The sequence below is a fragment of the Galeopterus variegatus genome, unplaced genomic scaffold (genome assembly GCF_000696425.1).
Source record: "Galeopterus variegatus unplaced genomic scaffold, G_variegatus-3.0.2 Scaffold295, whole genome shotgun sequence".
NCBI classification, from domain to species: domain Eukaryota; kingdom Metazoa; phylum Chordata; class Mammalia; order Dermoptera; family Cynocephalidae; genus Galeopterus; species Galeopterus variegatus.
In genome coordinates this window covers 446,465-452,226 of record NW_007726406.1, presented here as the reverse complement: position 1 = coordinate 452,226, position 5,762 = coordinate 446,465, and positions in this window count along the sequence as shown.

Below are 5,762 nucleotides of genomic sequence, written 5' to 3'. Positions count from 1 at the left end.
ACTAAATAGTTATATAAGCAAAAGGACCCTTCAAAATAAAGTACAAGAAGATCCAACCAAATATCAAGGAATTCCACATAATCTGGCTATGGTGGTTAATTGTATGTGTCAACTTGGAGGGTGTTTTTGGATGAGAGTAACATTTAAATTGGTGGACTTTGAGTAAAGCACATTGTCCCCCATGGTGTGGGTGGGCCTCATCTAATCAGGTGAAAGCCTGCAGAGAACAAAAGGATCAGCCTTCCCATGCAGAAGGGAATTTCTCCACCTGACTGCCTTCAAATTTCATCTTTGCCACCAGCTCTCCTGGGTCTCCAGCCTGCCAGCCCACACTGCAGATTTTGAACTCACCAGCCTTCATAATCATATGAGCCAATGCCTTACAATTAATATCTATCTATCTAGCTCCTAATAGTTCTGTTTCTCTAGAGAGCTCTGACTAATACTACTCTGGCTAAGACACTTCTTAGAGGAAAAATCTACATCACTTTACTGCACATATGCTCTATGGAGAACACTTTCAGTGGCAACCCTAAGAGCAAAGTCGGAGCAATATCACGTAATATTCCCATTAAGCTAGCAGGAAGATATCAGATGAGATGCTATTTCTTTGAGTACACTGTCCTGTTGTTTCTATTTGACTCAACTGTCTCCAAACCCAAACCATCAAAGATTTCCTGTCCACAAATCTTATTAATCCAGTCAGATAACACCAGAGTGAAACTCCATCTACCAGTCACCTTAATAAAAGCGCTTAAAGAAATAACTACCCTGGAAGAACTGTTACCCATCCCCCTTCCATCTCTACAGGTTTATAGAGTTTAAGTGGGAAGTCCAGGATTATCATGGGAAGAAATTAATGCCGTATTAATAGAAGCAATGGGAGAAGACCAAAAGGAGAAACGGGGATGGCTGGGTCTGACATGCTCTTTCAACATTGAGCCATCAAGTAAAAATATAGATAAAATATCCTAACTACTGGTTGGGGGCGGGAGGTAAGGAACCGAGTGACAGGAGAACAAAGGACGCAGAGAAGACAGGGTGGGGAAGAGGCGGGGAGGTCAGCAGGTAAAGGGAGAGGAAAGGCAAGGATGAACGACGTGGAGTAAGGGCGCCACTTCTATTGTAGTGGTGCAGGGGCTCCCCATTTTTTCCAGTGGTTCAGAAAGGATCTGTGCAATGGAGATAGAACTGTGCACACTCCACTCACCACGGGCTGAACTCCACACTGAAATAAGCCGCTGGAATTACACTAGTGCTTGGTGGAGAGGGGTCACCATCTTTGCCTGAACCTAGCACTGTCACTTTTCCTAACTGCAGACCAAATGCAAACTATTCTTGGCTCTAAAGCACAGATGAACATGATATGCTCTGTCTGTGCCATGGGACCCATCTTAGAGGTACTGAAGCATGACAAGTGTGTGTGACTGAGCACAGAACATGTGTCAAGGCATATTCTTGTCTGTAAAATACCTCTTCTTGGCTCTAAAGCACAGATGAACATGATATGCTCTGTCTGTGCCATGGGACCCATCTTAGCGGTACTGAAGCATGACAAGTGTGTGTGACTGAGCACAGAACATGTGTCAAGGCATATTCTTGTCTGTAAAATACCTCCTCTGGAAATATATCATCCCTAACACTTGCCCTGTGCATAAGACCTTGGCATAAGGCTACTCTCTGTGTGAGCTCAGTCTTGTAAACACTATTTGCATGGGATATGGATTCTGGTATCATATGCTTTAGAGAATAGTTCCAAGTTACATTTACACTCCACTGCAGACACACTGCAGTGATCCCCCATCCAGCACATCCTCTCTAGGCTCACTCTTTCTCTGTACCCTTCAGAGGGATGTGGAAATAGCCTGAGCTGCTATCGTGAGAGGCAGTACAGGAGTACCCTCTGACTTCAGAGTCTGAGTGGATGAGCCACTGTGAAGGAGACACGGACCAGTTATGTGTTTATTTTTTGTTTTATTCCACTAACACATCGATGAGAGTAAACTGCAAAACATAGGTTTTAGGTTTAACACATTAAAAGAAAAATATATAGGCTTAGACATATTCCAATGGTGACTGATATGTTGGGCAGTGGGGAAAGTGGAGGGGGTGGCCTCTACGAAAAAGTTAAATTCTTCTTTTTTCACTTTAGCTTCAGTGCAGTCCCACCCGAGGCAGAACAGATTCTAAACTACTGAGCATTTCTCTAATATAGGGGTAGGAAAATCTTTTTTCTGTTGATGACCACTGAATCATACACTCAAATAAAAACAGTTGAATTGGCTTTCTCTTATTTCAATGAGGAATAAAATATTCAGTCCACATATTTTAAATTAAGACCTGAATAAATATACATTCACTATATACATATTAGATACACACTATATAATCAATAATTATAACTGAATATAATCAATAAATGTAACTAATTCTACAAGTTAAATATTTTAATTTTATATTAAGGCTAATTTAAGAAGAGAGAAGAAAACCGGCCAGTATGAGACTAAAATCTACAGTTTAGTGCCTCATACATAGTCAGGACTAAATATATAAAGTTTACTGAACAAATGAACATAGGAAAAGGGAGTGACAAAAGGACAAAGCGGAGGAAGAAAAGAAAGTGGACTGCAGATGCAACAGTCAGCCACGCTGTGCCATTACAGCACAAGGGATTTTTGAAATAACAGTGGCAGGCTTTGGATAGTTAGTCTAACAAGTGACCTTTGATTTCTTCTTAACTGGTTTTCTACCATTCACTGGTTTTCCATCGTTCCACTACAAGCAGGAAAACCGAAGATGGCTACTTTGAGAAGAGAGTATTCTCTGGGAAGCCACATCGAAGACTATCATCCTAGAACAAAACGAAAACAAAGCAACGGCCTTCCAGCCTCACTTCCTTACTGCTGATTTCAACCTCACAAAACGGAATGATTCCAGCCCTGCCTAACCTTCATAGTTTTCATGTCAAAAACCACTGTGTAAAAAATTTGTTGGCATTTTTCTATTTGTTAGTTTTAATAACAAAATACACTATCAGGATCCATGAAATCATTTGTTTTAACGAATAACTTCATTTTAAAAAGAGGCCAGGGACCGGGGTTGACTAAAAAAGAGCTCCATGAGGGAATTTTTAGGGTCTGGTACTGTAATGATGAATACATAACTCTAGGTATTTGCTGAACCTGTCAGAACTGTACACCACAAAGAGTAAACTTTGCTGTAGAAAAACTAAAAAAGAAAAAAAAAAAAAAAAAGCCAGGATGTCCAGGAACCAGGATGGAATGCAGACAATGACAAATGAAACTAACTGTGTTACAAATGATATATAACCTCACTTAAGGGGTGGGGGTAAGGAGATGGCATAAACACCTTTGGAAAACAGTGTTTTGACTGTATATTATAAAGCTACCAACAAAAGAGTTTTACACAGATCTACTTGATAAATTTGTTTCTCATAGCAGTGTGGGTTAACACCTCTGAAAATATTTTACATGCACACAAGGGTTGAACAAATAACTATAAATATGCTGTAGATAATGACAGCCAAGTTTCTCACTGTCAAAGAAAGAAGTAATGAATAGGCAAAGGGGAAAGGCTAGCATTAACCCTGTAGTGCTGGATTAGAGTCAGAAATACCAGTATAATGTCTATTTTAACATATATACAAACAGAAAAATAAATATAGACATGCATGTATATGTGGGTTAGTACAAATACAGACATCTCCTAGCCCTGTCCACTGAGAGAGCCTAGAAGCAGTGACACCTTAGTAACAAAGAGCATACCTAGTACCTAGCTCTGGTTTCTAAGTGCCATCCTGCCAACCAGGATTCCTTGGAGAAATGACTGATTCTAGGACAGGGAAAATACAACACGAGTCTGCACATCTTGTAGTGCTAGAAAGTAAAGTGCTAAAAAACATACAAGGGACAATGAAAACATAAAAGGACCAGGAGCCAACATGAAAGAGCTTCCAGTGGTCAAAGCTGGATGATTTTGAGCAAGAAAATAAATTATGATAATATTAGATTATAATAAAAATAATAAAATATCCATGTATCCATATTGATATAAATAAATGAATGAATAAGCAAATAAGTGGAAGAGATAAGACAAATTTTCTTTATGGAAGAATTGCAATTAATAAATATAGAAAGAATGAAAGGAATAAAAAAGGAACATTAGAACACCACAGTAATAATTGCTGTAGGCAAGACCCACTGATACTGCTAAAATTAGTGGAAAAACTTTAAGAAGAAACAATATTTGGAGATCCTCATAGTATCTGATCCACCAAAATATTTATTAATTACTATGTGGTACTTTATTTATTATTAAAATTACTAAGTTACTCTATAACTAATCACAATATATAATAATAGTTATTATTAAAATGTTATTATTATGTGACAGTTTTAGCATACATCCACAAATTCTTTCGTTCTCCTCCCTACAGGAGGTGAAGCTTAATTCTCCTTCCCTTGAGTGTGAGCTGGATTCCTAACAAAAAGAAAGGGAAAGAAAAACATAGTAACATTACTGTGGAGAAACCCAGCAGACACCACCTAAACCTAGCGATCAAGGTAGCAGTACAAGTAAAATGCCATGATGATGTTATATCATGATATAACGTGATAAGAAGGGCACTGCACCTCTGTGGTATTCTTTCCACCCCCAACCCAACCTATAACCCAAGTCTAATCATGAAAAAATATCAGACAAACTCAAATTGAAGACATTCTACAAAATACCTAACTACTAGTCTTTAAATGTGTCAAGGTAATGAGTTAGAGCTAATAAACCAACAAAGGAGATAAAATAGAAGAAATACTTAATCCAAAAGAAGGCATAAAAAGTGGAAAAGGGAAACAAAAAACAGATGAGACAGAAAACAAATAGCAAGAAAACAGACTTCAGCCTAACTATATCAATAATCACATTAAATGCAAATGTTCTAAACATCACAATTAAAAGGCAGAGATTGTCAGCTTGCATTTTTTTAAAGCAAGACCATTTTAAATATAAAGACATGAATAGCTTCAAAGTAAAAGGATGGGAAAGATATATTATGCTAACACTAGTCAAAAAAAAGTGGAGCAACCATACTGATATTACACAAAGTAAATTTCTGAGCAAAGAGTATTACCAGGAATTAAGAAGGTCATTTCATAATGATAAAGGGGTCAATTCATCAAGAGGACATAAAAATCCTAAACAATTATAGACCTTACTATATAAGTCACCTTCAAATTATATGATGCAAAAACTGATAAAACTGCAAGGACAAATAGACACATCCACAATTTTTGTTAGAGATTTCAACACTTCTCTCAATAATTAATAGAACAAGTAGACAGTAATCAGTAAAAATATAGAAGACTTTAAAAAACATAATCAACTAACTTGACCTAGTTGACATTTGTAGAGCACCTCACCCAAAGACAGTAGAATACACATTCTTCTCAAGTGCACATGGAACATTTACCCTCCTCCCCCTCTCTAATTACCCTAGATTTCTTCTCTCCTTTTGAAAGAATAATGGTTACTCTGTTGATTTGTTGCTTAGATGATCTGTCCAATGCTGAGAGATGTGATCAGGTCCCCCAATATTATCATAGAGCAGATGCTTCTTCTGTCACTCTGGAACAGGCTTTGTGGAGAGAGACATCCTCTTCTTTATCTCTGCTGGTGACTCTCCTTGTGTCAATGCACTCCAGTGGCTGACGGACCTTCTGCGTGGTGGTTGTGGTGTCCAACCGCTT